The following is a 24,254-nucleotide window of genomic DNA, read 5'->3' as shown; positions in this document are numbered from 1 at the left end:
GCTTAGTGATGAGCTTGGAGGGCACTATGGTGTTGAAGGCTGAGCTGTAGTCGATGACAGAATTCTTACATAGGTATTTCTCTTGTCTAGGTGGGATAGAGCAGTGGGCCGTGCAATGGCGATCGCGTCGTCCGTGGATCTTTTGGGGCGATATGCAAACTGTAGTGGGTCTAGGTTGTTGGGTAAGGTGGAGGTAAACAAATGTAGTGCAGGTGATTGCAAGTGTGTCCAATAAAAACAGCCCTCAGACTTATTAATGCATTGCTTTTATTGTCAGAAACCACAGAATTCCATGTCTGCAGCTGAACCTGGAGACCCTATGATGCTCATTTAACATCAACTTGATGCTATATAATTATGGCTAGCATGGCTCAGAATGGCGCTTAACCACTCTGATCATCGAAGCACACACTCTCTAATGAAAACCAAATTCACTGAATACACAAATAAATAACATGAGGTTGATGAATCTCATATTCAACAAATGGAGCCCTGTGTTATTCCTTGCCATTCATAAAACTAATGATAATGTAAATGAAGTAAGTTGTATTTATGTTAAAGTAGATTTGTGTATAGATTACATATGACCTGTAGATGTGTGTGTGATCTGTAACTCAGTCACAGGCAAATATTTACACTGCTTCTGCCAAACTCCCCCCCCCCCCCCAATGTTAGCAGCGATTATAATTAATGATCATCATCGATGGAGAGTTGTCAAGGCATCTTAATTCTATATAATAACAAAATATTCAACGTTTCTAACTCTTCTTTGTCTAGCACAATATCTTTCTAAAGATCCAAGAGAAGATTATGTTACTAAAATCCCACCTCTGCCACCACCTTTGCTGTTTTTTCTAGATGACAGTGATGCAAGATTTAGAGAGTCCCTGATTATGAAGCAAAATCAAAAAGTCTACTTCTTTCACTGCAGTCTGAAAACAGTTAATCGCCACTAACACACACACATGCAGGCACAAAGACATGCACACAGGCACACACACACACACACACACACACACACACACACACACACACACACACACACACACACACACACACACACACACACACACACACACACACACACAGTCAGTCAGAAACAGTCCATGCATAAGATGTAGTGTTTTTCATTTGGGATGCTATGATGGCTGTAGGTTGTGGGTGAGCACAGGGTGTGAGCACAGTCTGAGAGGATGTGCCAGGACGTCAGTGCAGTCATGGAAAGAAAGCCTAAGTAACAGCAGTAATGTGTGGTCACATCCAAGATCTGTTGTTCCCGTCATTCCATTTGGAGTAGGCATCTACGTTGGCCTTGGCAGGGTGTGTGTGTGTGTGCATGTATGTGTGTGTGTGTGTGAGTCACTCTGTTACTGATTCAGGCGTATAGTCCAGGTATAGAGGATTTCTACAGAAATGACCACACCCATTGAAATGTCACTTTGAAATATTCAAGCTAGTTAGTATAGTGTATGACCACTTCACTTCCTCTAGTCTACTAGTACTTCAAGTTAACTGGAAAATCGAATCCATTCTATCTTCAGAAGAATGACAGATACATGAATGACTAAAACACAAATATTGTTGTTTGGAGCAAAAAGTGGTGAATAAGGAAGTGTTGTATTCTGTGAGGTAACGGGCTCCCGAGTGGCGCAGCGGTCTAAGACACTACAGACCTTGGTTCGATTCCAGGCTGGCCGTGATTGGGAGTCCCATAGGGCGGCGCACAATTGGCCCAGCATTGTCTGGGTTAGGGTTTGGCCGGGGTAGGCCGTCATTGTAAATAAGAATTTATTCTTAACTGACTTACCTAGTTAAATAAAGGTAAAAAAAATGTATGAATAAATAAATAAATGTCATGCTATAGGTGTAACAAGTGTTGTGCGACATCATTTCTCAGGGGTTGATGCTTCACCACTCCTGCTGAGGAGGGAGTATGTTTTCTTGGGTAGAGCCTAAACTGAGAGAGAATGTTTGCGTTGCAAATACCACCCTATTCACTATGTAGTGCGCTACTTTTGCCCACGGCCCATAGGTCTCAGGTTAAAAAGTAGTGCACTACATAAGGAATAGGGTGCCATTTGCAACGCAGACGATGAGTCACCCTGATGCCCAAAGAGGTGTGAATAAACCGTACAAAACCCTGCAAACAAAAACAGCTAATTTGTTATGAGGACTCACTGCTGTGTTTTATAATGGGTTTAGGCCCAGCACGCTATGCCAAAATGATGCTATGAAAAAGCATTTTCACACAAGACAGTAGAAACCCAAGGGGTTCTGCTCAGGCTCCTTTCATTGCCCAGGCAGAACCAGTGATGTCATGAATCTTAATCTCATTTTAGTGCACTTTTCTGACCAAGAAAGACGACACTTGTTCTTTCATTACAGTTCTGTCTTATGATAGATCAAAAGAGGTTATGTGTCTAAATGGGCACCAGGCCTATACAGTTGCCAAAAACTCCTTCTATAATGTTATGGAGGCTTAAGTGATTAGTTGGGCCAACTCACTGTAGCACACCATGTTCTGACAAAGTGTAAGTTCTTAATTGACTTAGGCCCGCAGATTTTTTAAGCACTGGAATCAATTTCAGTCGATGGTTAAGAATATCAACAAAATACAATATCTTTGAGGAGAATGATAAGATTCCAGTCAGGGAAAGGGGAAGTACACTTGTTAAAAAGCAAGAGAAATCGTATCCCCATAATTTTAGCTGTCAGTTTTATCCAACCTTAATTGTATCTTAGGCTAAATATTTGCATAAACAAAATATTGAACTATCTCTTTACACGTAAAGCTTGAGGCAGATATCTCGCCACAAAAAGAGGGCATTAGAGGCAATGAAAATTGCAGGATCATGCTTATGTACCCATCCGTTTGGAAGACATGAGACAAAGTTCCCCCAACCACTCTCTCTTATACACATCTCTTCCTTGCATACATTTCATGACTCATGGACTGTTGGACACTATTTCACAGACTTAAAGGAATAAAACTATATTTTTTTGAATGAATCTGAAAGGAAAAGAATTTAATGCAAATATGTGCGTGTTCTACCTGAAATGTGTGGCTTTTAAAGATTACGCAACAGCCTTTTTAAAGACACTTTAAAATCAGACTGAATGTGGTTGCCTAATGAGTGAGGATGTCTATTAGAATTAGAGAGATATTAAAGTACATACAGTACATGGTTATATTGACATTTATAAACTGGGTGGTTAAAACTCTGAATGCTTATTGGCTGACAGCAGTGTTGTATCAGACCATATACCGCACGTATGACAAAACATGTATTTTTACTGCTCTAATAACGTTGGTAACCAGTTTATAATAGCAATAAGGCACCTCAGGATGTTGTGGTGTATGGCCAATATACCACGGCTAAGGCCTGTATCCAGGCACACCGCATTGCGTCGTGCATAAGAACAGCTCTTAGCCATGGTATATTGGCCATATATCACACCCCCATGGCTCTTATTGCTTAATTATACATTTCCTTCATTTTTATGTAAATGTGAAAAATACTTTATACAAGCTACATTTCAAAATGTCTGGTCTATTTTAGTCTCGGATGCCTAGGTGAAAGCCTGTGACAGATGCTAGGTCTATGGAAATGTGATGTGAGATCATGTGAAACAGTAAAACTAATAGCAAGCTAATGGTAAGATGTGTGCCTACCTGCCACAGGTATTCAGACAGAAAAATATCTGACACAGTAATTACACATGAATTACTGGATAGAGAATACTTTATCCCTACATCGTAACCTGACAAAAACAGTATAGAGCAATACTGATTTGGGTCAGAGCATAGTCACACAGGTCAAAACAATGTTTAGTCTAACATGCACACAAAAAAAGGATTTCCACTTTATGGCAATGATTTATATCCCTATTTACCATTTCTTTGTCCTTTTAAGCCTTGCATTTTAGATACAGTTTGCTGTAAACAGCATCAATCACTTTAAATTGAATGCATTTCATTTCTAATACAGGTGCAGAATATTGACTAGACATTGAGGCCCCTGTGAAAAATGAAGATCATTCTGCCAAAGTGATGTCACTGATGCTCTGTAGCGACCGGTGAGTCTGATAATTAAATCTGTCCTAGCACACGCATAGCCTAGATGATAACTACTGAACTAAAGACATACGCAATCTATCAGTATGATCATCAGTATTTCCCCACTGCCCCCCCAAAAAATTTAAAAGCCAATGTCAGTACTTCCTCTGTTTCACTTTTCCTCTCACACAACCATACATCTACAGTAAATGAGAAAGGGTATAATTGTTCATGAAGGCTCCTTCAGAAAGTTCACCCGTAGGCGTTGTGTCAAGCAAAGTGAAACGCTACATGTCAATATCTCCAGGTAGACAGGTTATTAGGTAATTGTAAATCACAGATAAGCCCTTCACTTTTGGCACGGTTGTCTTCTGAGGTCAAACTATGACATATTTATTAGTGGTTCATCCCTCCCCTACTGTAATACTATGTGAAAAAATCTATCATGTATCGGACATGAGGTATAACTTTGAATTTAACATGGGTCTTGTCACATCAATCTATATTAACTGTTATCATAGAGCGGCCATACAGTATGTACTGTATGTGTAAAGTTTGTTTTTTTACTCTACTTGAAGACAGAAAATTGGCTCCAATCTTGCATATCATGACAACAAAGAGGCAACAATCCCTAGTTTTTCTCAGAGCATGAGGAGAAGATGAGGAAAATATGATCCAGGGGCACGCAGCCCGGCCGCCTCATAACTGACATTATGTAACTGTGTGGAGGTTAAGACAGCTGTGATGAATCTGACACCTCTTTAAAACCAAACACGTCTCTTTATGTGTCATGATGCCGACCAGACTCGTCTCAGACAAGACGTAACATAGTAAACGTAAATCCGGGACACTCAAATGAGTATGATATGTTATGTTTGGTATGGTTACATATGATAGAAGGTTACTTAAGGAAAAAAACGAAAGGGTTGGGGGAGTGGGGTGTATAACGCGAACGTGTAGCAACCCAAAGGTTGCATTTTCGAATCTCATCATTTTAGCTAATTAGCTACTTTGCAACTACTTAGCATGTTAGCTAACCCTTCCCCTGACCCTAACCTTAACCCTTTTAGCTAATCCTTACCTAACCTTAACCCTTTAACCTATCTCCTAACCTTAACCCTAACCTTAACTCCTAACCCTAACCCTAACCCCTAGAGCTAGCAAACGTTAGCATTAGCCACATAGCTACCTAGCTAACTTTAGCCACAACAAATTGGAATTTGTAACATATCATACATTTTGCAAATTCTTAACATATTGTATGTTTTGCGAAATTCGTAACATAATGTACAAATTGCGATTTGTAACATATCATATGACATGGATGGTGGATTAATACATACCATACGAGACATATCATACTAAATGGAGTGTCTCTTATTTACGTACAGAATAATACACTGAGACCACGTTGTGCCGACAGATTATGAGTCAGACAGCAGTGCACTCCGTCCGTCCGTCCGTACACTCTTAGAAAAAAAGGTGCTATCTAGAATCTAAAAGGGTTCTTCAGCTGTCCCCATAGGAGAACCCTTTGAATAACCCTTTTTGGTTCCAGGTAGAACCCTTTTGGGTTCCATTTAGAACCCTTTCCACAGAGTGTTCTACAAAGAACCCAAAAGGGCTTTACCTGAAACCAAAAAGGGTTCTACCTGGAATCAAAAAGGTTCTCCTATGGGGACAGCCTAAGAACCCTTTTAGAACCTTTTTTTTACTAAGAGTGTATAGCATTCTGTTGGATAAAAAGGAGCACTAATGTCATCAAACACCATCTTAAATAAGACAGATAGATGGCATATGCCTCCACTTCATTTTCGTTGATGATTCTTTTAGAGGCCTTCTCTATGATAACCTTTTGAGAAGCAAAAAGAGAGGGAGGCAAAGTTTTGATGTATACTAGTTTATTTTTGGAACTATACAATCTTATCTTAGTGCATAGACTGGTTGTTTTATTGGGCCTTTCTTACACAGAGAAAAAAACATTTCACATTAAATAGACGTAGAAGTCAAGATGTAGAAAACTAGACGCTCCAGTAGAAAATACATCTGGAAAAACTCTGCTTCTGTAATCTATTTAGAGGAAAAATGACAGGAGCAGTATTCCTCCATGGTCTCGGGTCATCTAGTGGATGACTGGGGTGAACCAACTTCTTCTCTCTGCCTTGTTTGCTGATTGCTTTCTGTTGGTTGATTATCATTATATGTGAACGCATTATGTTGATGCTTAATTTTGTTAATAGGCATAACTCCGGTTTCTGCTGAACTGAGCCAGTGCTCATTATATCAAACTGTTATCAGCTCAGTAGGCACAGGAGGTTGAGCCCCATAACTCGCAATGCTCCATTTTCACCACAGGGAGGCACACCTACAAGATGGTGGGAGTTATTATGGACAGTTCCTTTGTCCATATACATACATACAGCTGAGTCCATGTGTGATCTGGTGGTCTAGTCATTCCAACAAGCAGTCGTCATGATTATAATGCTTACATCCACAATGTCACAGTAGATTATTTATACAACATGTGTAGTTAATAATGAGTCTCAAACTCACACAAGCACTGGGTAGGTCTTACTGCAGAAAATAATAACGCAATGACATATTTCATTTCCTTAGAAGTTACAAATACATTGCACATGCTGGGATAAATAGGCTGTGCTGAAAATAAACCACTTCGAAACACAACCAAGACACGGCATGAGGAAGAGTGTTTATCACTCTAAATTCTAGAGCTTTTTAGAACAGCTTTGACCGTGGCCCTCGACTTGACCAACCTGATTGAAAATGGGAGTATGGTTCACAATTAGATTGTTACTGGTTTTCCCAATGGGACAATTAGATTGTTACTGGTTTTCCCAATGGGACATTTCCTGTGTTTCCTTCCTGTATGAGACCCTGGCCTGCCCCCTCCCCTCCCCACAGTGTTTGCTCGCCCCTCCATCATGTCCAGGGTTTCACTTCACTGCTGATGAGAGATGGCCTCTGAGGAGCGGAACTTAGCCACTGTGAACATGGGCTTTCACAGATCTGTTCACAAAGCTGGCTAAGTCCTGCACCTCAGGAAACTCTAAATTCTGTATCACTAGATCCAGATGTCCTCCATTTCTCTTGTGGATCCATTTTTCCGTTTGCCGTTTTTTTCTTCTTATTCTAAAAAAGTACAAGCTTTCAGATATGGATCACCATTGAGTTACATTCACTTGTGGAGATATTTGGTGACAATGGCTTATGGACAATATCCTTGTTGGTTTATCCCCGCCTGAATAAAGTGCTAGAGTATATTTACCAATTCTGAGCGGGGTGTTGAGACTGAGCAAGGGACTGGGAAACCACAATTAGATGTTATGGAACATTTCACATTTGTAGAAAATAATGCTTGTCTGTGGCGTTATTAAAATGCTGAGGAAAGTAAGAGGCCGTTATCGACAGTACATCCTGACCATGAGAGTCATTGGCCTCAGTAGTGTGATGATCCTCATCCCGGGTGAGCTTCTGACAGAAAATGTAGCTTGGAGACAGTGGACAAAGATTGAGGAAGACAACAGGCTCCTGGATGGGGATGATGTTGAAGTGGGTGGCATGCAGCTGGTTGGAAATCCCTGGCAATGTGATTTTATGACACAATACCAAATCACTCTGCCAGGAATCCCACTGGCTGCCCCATGTAGGATGGAGAAAAAGAGAGATGGGGAGAGAGAGGAGGAGAAAGGGAGAGAGAGAGACAGACAGATAGGCTGACGGAAAGACAGACAGACTGACTTATAGACAGGCAGATAGCAGACAGAGGAACAGTCCTGTAGGAGGGGGGCTCACATTCACTGATGCACCTGATCAAACACACACTCCATGCCTGTTTAGAACCTCGCACTGGACTGGATGTAGTTATACTGTCCACATGCTTTGGCCATGTGCTTTCTGATAACCATATGACCAGTACTGTTAATTCACTTATTTTGCATATTCACAGTCATACATACAGTACAAATGATGTCAAATTAATGATTATGTCATTTAGATGTATGTGTGCCACTTGATGTTTTTATTTAAAAATACATAAAGAAGCCACACCAGGCAACAAATACATGTACCAACATTTCAGAGGATTATATACACAAAAAGTCAAAAGACTTGTTTCCATTGTGGTCCTCACTGCACTACATACATATAAATGACCTTACATGCAATAGCTACTCACTGCCACGCAGTGGAAGTACTTATGTTAGATACTACCTAGCACGTCATTATGGAATCAACCACATCAACACTTAAAAGTTCATGTCCGGCTCATTACACGTTGAAACATACTCACCCTTAGGATGGTGTGCATGTTGGAAGTCTTCTAAAACTCTGAGATCATTACTGTAAAGACATTGAAAGAGAATAATTAATCCAGAGATAAAAATAAGAATTAAAAAATAAATGGAGGTAAAGAGAATAATTGGCCATCCTTCAATCATTACACATTTGTCCCAGTGAAACCTTTAAGACGCAGTAGATTAAACAAAGTATCAGTAACTGGTGTAGGGTGTTGTTGTTGTGCAACAGAGCCTATCCACAATTTATGTCTATTGACATCGACTTCACCCATCTCTCCAGGTGGAAGATGGTTGTGGACATTTGCAAAAGGACAAATAACATACACTGCATCTTCAGAGGATGACCAGAAATGAGTACTAGTGCTGTGCATGGACAACCATTCTATTTATATATGGAAAACACAGTCCCATTTCCTCCTGAGGTGATGACCTGTTGCACCCTCTACAACCACTGTGATTATTATTTGACCCTTTTGGTAATCTTTGAACATCTTGAAGAATGATCTGGCCTTTATCATGTACTCTTATAATCTTCACCCGGCACAGCCTTAAGAGGACTGGCCACCCCTCAGAGCCTGGTTCCTCTCTAGGTTTCTTCCTAGGGTCCTGCCTTTCTAGGGAGTTTTTCCTAGCCATCGTGCTTCTACGTCTGCATTGTTTGGGGTTTTAGGCTGGGTTTTTGTGACATCTGCTGATGTAAAAAGGGCTGTATAAATAAATGTGATTGAATAGAGAATCACAATAACTACTACATTTTCTCACAACTAACTAAATTCCTCACTTTGCCACAGAATATACACAAAATAACCTAGATGAGTATAAAATACTCAGACAAATAGATTTACAGGGGCTACAGTCATCTACATGGACCTCTTGATACAGAGAGAGCAGCAGTGGCTATTTCTGATGGACTGAGACTAAAGGTTTGCCCTACTTCTCACACAGCTCAGAAGCAGGGGACCGCTCCTCCCTAACACTGGACAAGCAGTCCAAAAATATAATCAAAGGGCAAAACATGGCCTCTAAAAATATTTATTCCATCACAGTGATTTCTTGAACAGGAAATACGACTGTCCAATCCAGAATAAACACTAATCTTCCTGTGTCGTTTACAGCGTGCGGTTATCTCTTTCCGCTGCTCTCGGCTTTTCACACTTCAGTGGTCGTCACTGACTGACCGCCCCCGGAGCTAATAATGGGTGAAATGGAAAATGTTTTCATTTCAACTTTGTGGTGGATTGACTTTATATAGGCTAACAGCAGTAAACATCTCAAACTATGAGGGGGGGGGGGGGGCTAAGTAAGAAAGAACAGATTTTCAATTTAACGACTTTCAGATGTATTATATGAACAGATATGTGTGAGCTGTTATGTTCAGACATTTTCACCCAAAAAAATACAGTTGAAGTCGGAAGTTTACATACACTTAGGTTGGAGTCATTAAAACTAGTTTTTCAACCACTCCACACATTTCTTGTTAACAAACTATAGTTTTGGCAAGTCGGTTAGGACATCTACTTTATGCATGACACAAGTAATATTTCCAACAATTGTTTACAGACAGATTATTTCACTTATAATTCATTGTATCACAATTCCAGTGGGTCAGAAGTTTACATACACTAAGTTGACTGTGCCTTTAAACAGCTTGGAAAATTCCAGAAAATTATGTCATGGCTTTAGAAGCTTCTGATAGGCTAATTGACATCATTTGAGTCAATTGGAGGTATACCTGTTGATGTATTTCAAGGCCTACCTTCAAACTCAGTGCCTCTTTGCTTGACATCATAGGAAAATCCAAAGAAATCAGCCAAGACCTCAAAAAAAAAATTGTAGACCTCCACAAGTCTGGTTCATCCTTGGGAGCAATTTCCAAACGCCTGAAGGTACCACGTTCATCTGTACAAACAATAGTACGTAAGTATAAACACCATGGGACCACGCAGCCGTCATACCGCTCAGGAAGGAGACGCGTTCTGTCTCCTAGAGTTGAGCGTACTTTGGTGTGAAAAGTGCAAATCAATCACAGAACAACAGCAGAGGACCTTGTGAAGATGCTGGTGGAAACAGGTACAAATGTATCTATATCCACAGTAAAACGAGTTCTATATCGACATAACCTGAAATGCCGCTCAGCAAGGAAGAAGCCACTGCTCCAAAACCACCATAAAAAAGCCAGACTACGGTTTGCAACTGCACATGGGGACGAAGATTGTACTTTTTGGAGAAATGTCCTCTGGTCTGATGAAACAAAAATAGATCTGTTTGGCCATAATGACCATCGTTATGTTTGGAGGAAAAAGGGGGAGGCTTGCAAGCCAAAGAACACCATCCCAACCGTGAAGCACGGGGGTGCTGTTGTGGGGGTGCTTTACTGCAGGAGGGCCTGGTGCACTTCACAAAATGGATGACGTCATGAGGTAGGAAAACGATGTGGATATATTGAAGCAACATCTCAAGACATCAGTCAGGAAGTTAAAGCTTGGTCGCAAATGGGTCTTCCAAATGGATAATGACCCCAAGCATACTTCCAAAGCTGTGGCAAAATGGCTTAAGGACAACAAAGTCAAGGTATTGGAGTGGCCATCACAAAGCCCTGACCTCAAACCTTCAGAAGATTTGTGGGCAGAACTGAAAAAGCATGTGCGAGCAAGGAGGCCTACAAACCTGATTTCAGTTACACCAGCTCTGTCAGGAGGAATTCACCCAACTTATTGTGGAAGGCTACCCAAAACGTCTGACACAAGTTAAACAATTTAAAGGCAATACTACCAAATACTAATTGAGTGTATGTAAACTTCTGACTTACTGAGAATGTGATGAAAGAAATAAAAGCTCTCTACTATTATTCTGACATTTTGCATTCTTCAAAGAAAGTGGTGATCCTAACTGACCTAAGACAGGGACTTTTTACTAGGATTAAATGTCAGGAATTGTGAAAAACAGAGTTTAAATGTATTTGGCTAAGGTGTATATAAACTTCCGACTTCTGTGTATATATAATACAGAGACCTATTTATTGCAAGTTTATTTTCACCACAAGTCAACTATAACTTATTTAAACTTCTAAAAGTTGATTGTCAAAACATGTCAAGATTTTACTTGACGTCATAAGCCTGTCCACAAAATTGGAGAGTATCGCTGCTCTAAGTCTATGGACAGATCTCGAAGCCTTGTCATAATGGCCTTGGTAGGATCCCTCCCCAATGTCTGTATGAAGATCAGCCCTGTGCTGTGAACACCCCTTCATAATATATTAGTTTCACGAAGAACACTTACATTTATACTGTACAAACCTCCCCATACATGCTAACAAGTTTTAGTCTGCTTTAATCAACTCACCTACTCTGGGAACTTCTGATGTCGTACTCTTATGTTCGGGGATAGTTTGTACTTGGACAGTCTCTCTAAATCACTGACAACGAAATGCTATCTAGATCAAAATGGAAATTGTCTGCTGACACATCTTTCTGGGAAATTAACGCTAAGAGTGCTTTCAGATTCCTGGATGAAAGTTGGATGAAAAATGTCCTTTCCCAATAGTACCCGCTTTTAAGATTGATGTCTCCAACATGTCTGGAATTGCAGAAGCTCTCTCTCTAGGCTAAATCACTTCCATTTGAGACCAGTCATTGGCACCTCGCTTTCTAACACTGAACACTGAGATTTGCTCATGCATTACATACTGCCACTGACTGCCAGACAATCATGGAGTTTGTCTCCTAGTCTTTAAGTAGTGCTAGAACCATTCTCCTTCATTGCCCATGATTTTCACAGTCTCAGCTGTTGTGTCTAGACGACTACTCTACTCTGGGGGCAGGCCAGAGGACAGGACAGCACGTGATTGGTCTGGCCCTTAGTCAGAAGCCATTCGTGTCCTTGCCGGAGAGGAAACACAGCAGTGGACAAAGGAGTCATTGCATATTGGGAAAGTGTGGGCGGGTTTCCCAGGACCTAGGCTGATGCTGCAGATCTAGTTGACTTTGTGCCCAGACGGGACATAGGGAGTGAGCAGATCGGAGTGGGCCTTTGGCTGTTTGGCAGGATATGTGTGGGTCACTCAGAGGAGCCATGATGTAGGCAAACAACAGCACTGATAACTTCAGTTGGAGACAAGAGAACAAAGAGGCTCAAACACTAGGTCTCGGGCTCGATTAGGGAGTGTAGGGACCTGTCCTGACTGCCAGGCCAAAATCACCTGCAGCTAGATAACAACCACCCAACTAGACCACTAAAATGGCAGACAAACCTCCAGTAGAAATAGGAGATACTAAATGGCACCTATTTCACGTTTTCTACTCAAATCAACATGATAGCAATAACTACAACAACCGAGTGCTGTAGTGCCTAAAAATCAATTGTCCTCGGTTGCAACACTCACTACTGAGTTCCAAACTGCCACTGGAAGCAACGTCAGCACAACAACTGTTCGTCGGGAGCTTCATGAAATTGGTTTCCATGGCCGAGCAGCTGCACACAAGCCTTAGATCAATGCCCCCATGCACATAGCAAGGTCCATACAGATATCATTTGTCGAGATTGGTGTGGAAGAACTTGACTGGCCTGCATAGAGCCCTGACCTCAACCCCATCGAACACCTTTGGGATGAATTGGAACGCCGACAACGAGCTAGAGTTAATCGCCCAACATCAGTGCCCTACTTCACCAATGCTCTTGTGACTGAATGGAAGCATATCCCCACAGGAATCTAGTTGAAAGCCTTCCCAGAAGAGTGGAGACTGTTATAGCAGAAAAGGGGGACCAACTCCATATTAATGCCCATGATTTTGGAATAAGGTATTCAACGAGCAGGTGTCCACATACTTTTGGTAAGTTGGATAACAAAGCAAGCACTCTATCTGTAGGAACTATCTTCCTTCATGTGAAATCATGAGTTTAAATACAAGATGTGGAGTGAATCTGACATATGGTTCATAAGGAGAAGATCATTTTGAGCATTAGCATTACATTTCAGTCATTTAGCAGACGCTCTTATCCAGAGCGACTTACAGTAGTGAATGCATACATTTCATACTTTTTTTGTACTGGTCCCCCGTGGGAATCGAACCCACAACCCTGGCATGGTAAACACCATGCTCTACCAACTGAGCCACACAGGACATATGTGAAGTGTGGTTCATCTTAGGGATGTCAATTATTGCGATGACAAGTTTTAAGTTGATAGGCCACTGTGGAGTGGATTTATGGGGTTTAAGTGGACACGTAAAATATTTTTTACATTAGTTTCTGTGTGCCAAATTAGAAGAAAAAAATCTAAGAATAACAATAGGTTTCATATCTTTGCTGTGAACCCCTAATAATTCCATAAATATTTTGATGTACACTAATCACTCATAGATAACACCCCTGTCTACTCAGTGTAGTAATCATCATCATAATCATCAGAAACATTAAAAAAACAAGCCCAAAGGTATTTAGTTCAAACTCCCTAGGATGTTTTACATTTGTGTGTGGAGTAAACAAAAAATAATTATGTTGAGGCTAGCAGCATTTGCCAAATTACTTCCACGGAAATCTCTTCAGTCACTAAATGTCTTACAGAACGTTAACCCCAGGAAGCAAAATAACCCTTAACTTTATTTACTTCACAACATGGACCCAGTGGGTATGTTCAGGTGAACACTTAAGGACACAAACTTAAATCAAACCAGGCTCAGACCAAAGTAAGCGAAACAGAGCCTACCACTGCCAAAGAAAGTAGTCAAAATGCAAAAGATTTGAGAGAAATAAAATAGATGAAGTGTGTACATGCTTTTCCAATTGGGTGTTGCATGACATGACTGAGCTTTCATGGCAGCCCAAACAAAATAGAGGAAAACTAAGCTCTATAGAAATTACACATTTTGTGTCATTAATAAATGTAAAAATTAAAGCGACAGTGATAATTTGCAATGAACCTGTGTGAGTTCCCACATATATCACTTTCCGAATAGATGCGGTAAGACAAGTAGCAGCAACAACGCTGTTTTCCCACACGTATTAAGGTAGGCAGAATTTGGAGACTTTATGAGGCTTGGAAAAATGCAATAAAATGTATTTCTGTGAATGCACCCATCTGTTGAACCTTGGTGGACTTCCTGTAAACAAGATTTGGAGAACAAAACCTCTCACGCTAGCTCCTCGCCTGTAATTGACCTTTCTTTTCTTCTTTCCCTTTGTCCACCTACTCTACTTTTATCTCTCTACTGACCTCTCTTATCTGTCTCCTTTCATTCTCTCTTTGGCGTTCCCTTTTAAAATACCTCTGCAATATATTGCTTACTTCATAATATTGCATGGAATGGTGTCCTTGGAAGCTAACGTAACTTTGATGTAAAGAGTAAGGGTTAGACAGTGTTGGTATTGTTAACTTTATTCTATATAGTTATACATGCATAGTTTGTAATATACTATATGCTTCTATTTCATAACTTCTTTTTTTTATTAGCTCAATATAAGATCTGATTATTCTGTAGATTTGTCATCCAAAATGCAATCTAGGATCAGATTTATACATTAGGCCATATTAAACCGTGACACATGGATAATCAAGTATATAAATCTACATTCCACCTGTAACACCATGCAATTACATTTCCAGACAGATTCACGAAGGAAATCAACAGTTTCTTCCCACAAGCATTACTTCCCACAAGCATTACTCAATGGAAAATGTTGAATTACATTCAACAGTGATATTGGTACTGCAAGGAAGCAGCCAAAATATAATGACATACATGTATTATCTTTTTCTATTTAGGATTAAACAAATAATAAATAAGCAATATCTAAATAAAGATATGATAGAGGATATGTAATTTTTTGATCATGTATTTATTCTATTCAATATGCTATGTTTTATATCCATTTATTCATGACCATCAAGGATTTTCTTTCAAAATAATCTGATATTGTATGATTACATTTACACATTGTGCCGTAATATGAAACTTTTTGTAAAATTGGTTCCCTTTCAATCAATTAATTTTCAATATTGATAATTTGTGTAATTTCCTGATTCTTACAATGAAATGTAAAAAGTTATTATGAGCCCAGTTGAAGTCCAGATTTCAAGGGTTTCCGTCAGTAAGAACTCATTGTAAATAATACCGACAACATAATGGTTTGGTACAGGCCGTGTTCACGCTCTATGGTTCAGATATATCTCCATTGACATATTAATAATACATGAAGTTAGATTTCAGAGCAGAGCTCAGTGAGTATATAACCATATACTGTGACCATATTAATATTTGTTTTGGTAGTGGTATATATACATAAAGACATTTATTCTGGACAGTGTCTTTAAAAATATATCTCTGCAGTCAGTAAGATTATGTACAGTAGGTTAGTTGTATTTTCTTCCAGTTAAATACTGTTGCTGGAGAATCTCTGTAAGATGTATAATGCTAGCTGAAGAACCCCAGAACCCTGCTATAGTATAATGGCCAACTGGCCAGCAACTGTCTGCACAGGGAACCAAAGTGTTGTTCTAATCATTTAGTGATGTTAGGTAGAAAAGTCGGCTTACTTCCTCCCTCTGTACCAACACCCAGCCCAGAGAGAAAGGGAAGAGAGAGAGAGAGAGAGCTGGAAGGCAAGGCACATGGCCCGTCTTTCTTATTCATTATACAGATTCTAACTTCTGAAGCCTGTGTTAGTTGTTTATTTCTCCCTCCTTCCTCCTCTCATATTTGATTCATTTTTAAGGAGAGCCATATAAGCAACGAAGCAGGGGAGGTTTACATTCACGTAAACACATCTAATTGATTCTAGCAATATTGTTAGATGTGGCTACATGCAAAAATGTCTGATTTAAAGCAATATGCATGCTATAACAAAAAAGGACTTTGACACACATACTGAATATAGGAGGTGTATGAGACTTCTTTCTATGCCGCCATCAATACAAAAAGGATTGGGATCCTCTGAATGAGGTGCATTAAAAGAGATATGTTGGTACAATTCCTTCCCTGATTGCAACCATCACAAAGCAAAATAAATGATAGTCGTTGTGGATCCCATTTCAAGTACATCTGCAACACATTGAAACAAAATTTGGCCCATAGAATTTCCAGGCCATTGTTAGAACTAAACAAAAAGTGCGGTCTTGTCCAAAGTACACAGGGAAACAACAGCATTATGTTGAATACTGACAAAAGTATTTTCCTTTTTGGTATATTTTTATTGATAACGCAACTAACTATTGAGGACAAAAAAATAAGTAGAGAAATTAATTGGGGACTGGCAAATCCTAAAGTTTCTGGCTTTGATTCAACGTAGAATTAATCTTCAGATTGACCTTTGCATTCTTTCTAAGTCTAAAGAAAAACACTGAATTGCTATTGAATCTCTTCCCTCCACAGGTCATATACAGTATATAATAGGTGTTTTCAGAACCTATATGGTACTACATCAGTTATACCATAGGTTTATCTAAAAGGTTATCTTAATTCATGTAAAAATAGTACAAAGTCAACTGAAAGCAGATAACATTTCATTCATTCCCTGTATGGGTCTACAGAGGAAATACAAGGGCGAACCGAATGCACATTACACATGCTGGAGACCCAAACCGCTCTGAAGGATCAAAAAGTCCTCCAAGTACTTACTGAAAAGTAGTATATACTGTAGCATATATCATACGATCATAGTTTCCATTTGCAACACAAATCTTGAAGTTATTATACGTAGTTAGACGGTTGCTATAAGAATTCATTTCTACATTAGACACACACTAGAAATGTCAAGATTGAAGAAAAGCACTGTGTTACTCACACAAAAGTACTGCCAGCTTTCACTTGGGATTGATTTAAAGCCCAATTGTCTTTATATGCCCTTAGTGTGATGATCCTAAAGCCATAGCTTAAACAGAGAATACAGCAGATCATACAAGTTGCTCCTTAGCTCCAATGCAACCCCAAGCTCAAACTGTGCTCCAACTAATACGCTCCTCCTCCCCTCTTTAAGTTAAGGACTGAGTCAAAGGCATACACATCATTCACAGAAGTTTCAAAACCACACCCAGAACTGCATGGAGAGGAGGGGAAACACTGAGTTTTCCTTAAATAACCCCAGAGGAGGGAGGAAACTCCTGTTTTCTGCCCAGCCGAACCCTCAAATAGCCATGTAGTAGGTTGTGTTTTGAAAAGAAGATTATGACGCAGTGGTGATTTTCAGGATGTTTATTTTATTCAGCTAGAGGTTCTATTTTAAATACATAAGTAGGTGTGTGGTGAGCTCTGGCTTTAAACACCGTGGATTCTAGAGATATATGGTCTCAGGTCATAGTGTCTAGTGGTAATTGAACATACAATTATGTCTGCCTTTGCGTGTGTGGTGTTGGTGTGTGTGTAGACACATGGGCCTGTAGTTGAGGGTTCTCTTCATCCTGATTTCCGTCATTGATGACAACCAGCTGCACCTCTTTCCTCTGTGAAGTGGGCAGCATGTAGCATTCCTCCCGCTTCATACATATGGATCTCTTTAGGACAAAGAAGCACACCATTTCTATAGCACAACTTGCTCTGCCATTTTTGTGTTTGCTGTGTAATCTCATTGCTACATGTGTTTTACTCTCTGTAATAAGGGCTATGTGGAATCCATCACATGAAATTAGTGATTTGTAGTTTGTAAACAAATGTTGTGTTTCTTTGGGGTAATGAGTGCCAAGTTAACATGACCTTAGAGTGTTGTCTGTGAGCATGAAAAGGATTTGTGACAATACAGTCTATTGTTATGAAAAGTACATCCAAGCCTGTTATCTTACCCCCCAAGACTAATCATTTACAAATGTGCCCAAACTAAAGGTGTAGTCTGGAGCTTATGAGGGGTACCAGTATTTGTCCACTAGTTTCTATTTACAGCATAATGTTATGTTGCTAGGGAACAGCGCTACATTAATCAATCAAATCAGGATACATTTTTTTCCCATTATCTGGGATGCATATTGCTTTGCATGTTCTTTCCGGTACACAATACTGTGGCAACAAAGAAAGCTTGACGTAGCCTACAGAATAAACAACTAAATGTTCTTTCAAAGTCAACCTGACCTTGCCTTCTATGACTTTATCTAATTGAAATTATGTCCTGAATAGGCATTTATAATCCAAAATAACTGTTTGTCTGAATAATTTGACTTAAGTAGACAATACCAAACAAATTGATGTAAAAGCAGTTTGACAAAGGAGGGGTCTAGAACCAAACTATAAAATGTGGGATTTGGTCCGGCAGGTTGCCCAGAAGGCAAGTGAAAACAAAGGCTGCCTACGCACTCCCTATCTTTGACTTGAGACAGGCAGCCAGACACAGACTGCCAGACCAACACAGGGAACACTTTCACCTGAATCTCACTGTATAGGAAACTCAGAGCTAAGGAAGTCGTGCATGCTGCGTGTGTGTGTATGTGTGTGTGTGTGTGTGTGTGTGTGTGTGTGTGTGTGTGTGTGTGTGTGTGTGTGTGTGTGTGTGTGTGTGTGCGTGCATGGATGTACAGTATGATTCATAGCCCTGAACAGACCCCACCCTGCGTTGGCGGGAGATTTGGCAACTGTCAGTTAGCCTAGCCCCTCCCATGGAAGGACTGCTGCTCAGACAACTGCACTCTTTGTTCAAATGTCATTTTGAAAAAGCAAGAAAAGAGAAAACATATTTTTCTGTGGCCATGATGTGATCTACAGTATCTCACACCGCTGTGGGATATCTAAGTGTTCTGAAATAAACAAGAAGCACCAACTTTTGATGTGTCTGACGCTGTCTTTATTCAAAGAAATGAAACTTGATGATACACTCTATGAATGTGTTATCCACTATGTTCACAGACTTCTGTGATAGACTTTATTATATGCATATCCATCAATATTATTATGGATTATTTTATTAGAAGGATTGTTAGTATGGCTGTTTTTAGTAACAGCTTGACAGAATGAAGTGTTACATTGATCAGACTAGCAGGGAGGTTCTGTTACCACAGTGCTACCGGGACAGTTGCAGTACTGATCCTACGTGGGGCCCTGCGATGGAGGCCCCTGCTCCCAGCAGAATCAGTTTTTTGCAAAACCGATTTCCAATGTGTCATTTGGAGGCCTTACTGCTTGTGAAATGAAATCATGGTAACATTAAAATAGCGTCAGAGATGAAGTCCGGGCTGTTATGGGACTAGTGTAGTCCCAATAAATCCTGTTCCCAATTAGAGATGAATATGCGCTTATGCTCTGACGTCTCTTTGAAGTTTCAAACTAAGCGGATAACTTAAGACCAGTGTAGCAGCTAGGATATCAAGCGAATGGGGTCATGTGAGTCCCCCTAATTTTACTTTAGTGGGTAACATTACTGTAGGTTGGTCTGAAGTAACATGCCAATGGACGACTGGCTGCCTGCGCTAACATCAGATATTCAGTTTTAGAGTTGCTTTCCACATGAAAAAATATTACAGTTTACTATAGAATACTACAGTATTTACTATATAATTCTAACTGTAGTATCCCTCGATCATGTGTAGTACTTACTATAGAATGTTGTAGTGTACTATAGTAAATACTATAGTAATATCCATAAAAACACTACAGTCCGCAAAAACACTATACTTTTTAATTATACAGTAAGTACTACAGTATTTAATTTGCATATATCCTGCCCATTTCCATCCATATCGCAATTTGTGCCACCAATAACTGAGAAACCTACAAGCCAAATATAGAGCATATATTGTGTTCCCTACAGGTTATAGAAAAGAGCAGAAGCTCTGAACTATCCATTCAGACCCCAGTTCTACCTACTTATAGATTATGGGTTCTTTTAGTGTTTCTTCAGTAGGTTTCCTCAAGGAGAAAGCCTCTATTTCTGTCAAAAATAATAAAACAAAAACTATAGTAAATACTAGAGTAATGTCTGCAAAAACACTACAGTAAATACTGCTAGCACTAGAAGCACAAGCATTTTGCTTCACTCGCAATAACATCTGATAACCATGTGTATGTGACCAATAAAATTTGATTTGATTACAGTATACTGCAAAACACCACAGTAAATACTATAGTTTTCTTTTACTACATTATTTAAACTATACTTAACTTTAAATACTACAGTATACTACAGTATTCACTGCATTATTTTTGTGGGCTACAGTGAATACTACAGTAAAGTCTGAAAAACACTACAGTGAATACTATAGTATTTATACCGTAGTATACTATAGTATTTTTTCATGTGGGTTGAGTTGATCCAAATTAAAGCATCTATTCCTCCCCCCTTCTATTCAGTTTAGCCTGCCATCCACATCTGCATGACTTTGTTTCTCATTTTCACCCGTTAATTAAGAGTTCATTGGCATTCATCTTTGCTTTAGCATTTCTAAATGAAGGAACTATACTGCATGGATACACACTGCTGCTTTTTATCAGAATCACAACAGTCTCTTATGCTCAGACGCACTAAATAAATAAACAAAATGAGGCTGCTTGAGTTTACATAGCCTGAGTGCACACAGCACAGTAGATGTTCCATTATGTGAATTGTAAGGCAGAGGTCAAATGTAAAATCAAACTTCAAGGCAGGCTGGCAATATGGAAACAATTAAACAGAGGCTTGTGTGCTCCAGCAGACGTGTACAACCGCAGTCCACAAAGCCCGCTATGACTATTTTTGTTTATATTGAGGTCCAATTCGCTTTGTCATTAAAATGGATTTAATACCATTTTGAAGTTACTGCAGCTGTCTATGCTAATATATAGCTATGAATGATGTGTAAACATTGCACAAACATTCTATGGTACGGTATGTAGACACATTTGAGGGGTTTTACTTCCAGATGTTATGTCACTGTGGTTGTTTTCTGGCTAATCCAGTGTACCAAAATGAATAAAGAATGCATGTTGAATCTGTGAGGGAATAAGTCAAAAGATGTGTTTACAATACACACCTTTGTAGTTTTGTAACACGATTTGCTTCACTATCAGCTATATGAAGAAAAAAATGCCTTGTTTGCCATCTACACAAAGGACATATTCAACCTTAATGCAAAAGTCAGGAATTAGCAGCTAAACTGAGTGGACAAGTTTCAACATTATGGTGATGATTGCAATGTATGAGGTGTCATTTGTCTTAGCCACGCCCTACTGACGCTACCCTGACTTGCTGTTTGGGGTTTTGGGCTGGGTAGCTGTATAGCACTTTGTGACAACTGCTGATGTAAAAAGGCCTTTATAAAAATAAATTGTATTGATTGATTATCTGTCTATTGTGGGACGAGTTATAGTTATAAAATAAGACTGTGAGGAAAATGCAAACACAATTATTCACATGAGGGCACATGTCAAGTTAAAGAGACCATGCTGAACAAACAATAGCAGGGGTCGACGACTTTAAACTTGGACCAATTTACCCTTGACTTCCCTGGCTGACAGAATACTACCTCCATTGTAATACAATACTTGTTTCTGGCTCACACTTCAACGTCAGCTACGTTCCAAATAGTAATGGATAATTATTGTAGAAGATCTTAGTTTGTTAATATAATAGTTTGAACATAACTTCAACTTAAGGTAACAGATCTCTTGTGTTTTATTTGCAAATGTCAAAATTCCTGATGTTCTTATTCTTGTGTTGTATTATATAGATTTATTGTAGTTTGTGGTGACTTTGTTAAAAGCAAACAATATATCAAGATTGGTTCTAACGCATTCTCCATACAAATCTAGATCTGAAAAAATCATGTGCTTCATTAATAAATGAATTCAAGCAACTCAGGAAAATCCATGAACTGCATAACCACACTGTCTGCATTCTTCAAGATGATGTTTAAATCCAGAGGTTGAAGATAAACTAATTGTTTAGTAGAAAACATAGGCTATACGGTATTATAATATAATGAGAATGTAGAATAATTTCATGAAACTGTATCTTCACCATATCTGCTAATAATCCCCCACCGCTGAGGTATATATTCTGTGATTATGTCAACCACAGTAAGGTAAATGTATTATAGGCCTCGTCAAGATAAACGTATAGGTCTATTCAATGTAGTCACTTTGTTCCTTATGATTCATGACAAATGACAAAGCCAGACATGGCAGCTCTGGTTCATCATCATTCATCCTCTAAATTGTCTTAGATTTATGTGCTTTTATTTTTAATAGATTCCATTGGGATGTAATACTCTGCCAAATAAATGACCAGAGATTAGTGGACATACCTTTTGAAGACAACATTTATTAGATGATTATTAATGTGATATAGCCGAGGGTTGCACTTTATTTGTTTCATCGTCGGTTCCTCGAGTTATACTTCTTTGATATTTTATGGAGGCTCTCAAATCGTGCATCTACACGTACAGGCGTGGGTAAAGGCGTGGGTAAAGGGTAACCTTTACAGGTGAGGACCCCTCTGCCTCAATCCTGCATTACAAGCAACTTGTTTTTACACGGGTTAGTCTTCAGTTCGCTCCAGTGTACACCAGATTCAAATTCAATCCACAGTGTTCATGGAAGATTGATTTTCTACTCAGAAATTATCCTGGTTCGTGTTACATTCTGCATGAACAAAAAAAATCTAATTTTGTTTTAGCTAAAGGGTGCATTAATCTAATAAGTATCATTGTGCCTCTGCATTGAATATACTCTATACAAAATAGCTGCCATTTTGTATTTAATGATTGCAGTACTGTTAGTCTGTGTTGTTCAATGTAATTTGTCTAAAGATCATTGTGTACAGCGAGAGCTGGAAGATGAAGATGAAAGTCTCACAGCACTAAGTTAATATCCAATATGACAATAGCGATGAAATGGACCAATTTCAAGGATGACAATGTCCAGAACCCAGAGTCCAGAGTCAAAAGATCTTGTAATTTGCCTGTTCTCTCTGGGGATGAAACCAGCCAGAGTGTGACGAGAAAGAACACCTCATTCTTTGTTTTGTTCCCTTGTTGGCGTTGACAACCTCGATCCGATGTTATTACGTCAATGGAGATGTATCAGGAAAAAGATCTGTTGTAGTGACTCAGTTGGGCAATCTCTCTTCCAGGAATTGTATTGCAACTATGTCACCAAATTAAAATGCATTCATCTCAGATCACCTCTTTGAAATGCACCTGACCCAGATCAGTGGCATTTCACATTGGAATAAACTAATAGGGATATATTAAGCAAACACACCAAGCCAAAAGGGCATATAGCAAGTTTCGCTGGTGACATTGTCTGTGGCACAGATTGTTCAGTGTAGAGGAGCGGGCTGAGGGTATGTGTGTCGTGTGAGTCTGCCGTGTGAGCCTGCCGCCATGTGTCTATGGATATATCTCGGCATGTGGATCTGATTTCCTTTGGCCATGTCACAGGCAGGAAGGCTTAAACCATGAGTCATGCCCCTGGGGCAGGCAACTCTTTATGGCTGGCTGGTGTGGGCTACACTGTAAGTAGACTATTGTTATGGCCAATGTCCATGCCCCGGACCGAGCAGAGCGGAGCGCGGCAGGGCTGTTACAACCATGTTGTTTTCCCACACTCAGTCCCAGACCCTAGCCTCCTCTGGTCTGGCATGGCAGACAGCTGGGCCTCGTTATCAACAGGCCATCGCTCTCACTGATAATGTCCAGATGGTGTGTGCTTCTGTGGAGCTGTGCATCCTCAGTTAGTTAGTCATAGGACTCTACCTCCATTGACCCCTCAGACAATGGCCTAATTTCTTAAGGAGCACAGAGACTGACTTCAAAGTGGAACGCCCACGCTGTCGCTGTACAGAAGGCATTCATCATAATGGTCTGGTCACTAAGGCAACCGACAAATTGTGATTCTTAATACTACATTACAGCTCCATTGATCAGCTATAGCTCTTATATCAGCTAGCTGTTATAGCTCAGAGAGTCTATAGGTCATATTTGTTTAAAGTGT

General features: G+C 39.6%; 1 long non-coding RNA gene across 1 annotated transcript; it reads right to left on the bottom strand.

Annotated features, from left to right (window-relative positions):
- Positions 1-8,073: 8,073 nt before the first annotated feature.
- On the bottom strand, positions 8,074-17,403 carry LOC115169767 (uncharacterized). The gene is made up of 2 exons (XR_003870923.1): positions 17,152-17,403; positions 8,074-8,416 (listed from the first exon to the last, which is right to left on the bottom strand). It is a non-coding gene; the product is annotated as an uncharacterized LOC115169767 (long non-coding RNA).
- Positions 17,404-24,254: the final 6,851 nt, after the last annotated feature.

The sequence above is a fragment of the Salmo trutta genome, chromosome 31, assembly GCF_901001165.1.
Source record: "Salmo trutta chromosome 31, fSalTru1.1, whole genome shotgun sequence".
In the NCBI taxonomy this organism is placed as follows: Eukaryota; Metazoa; Chordata; class Actinopteri; order Salmoniformes; family Salmonidae; genus Salmo; species Salmo trutta.
The sequence above is the reverse complement of the archived record's forward strand: the minus strand, read 5'-3'. Positions and strand labels throughout refer to the sequence as shown.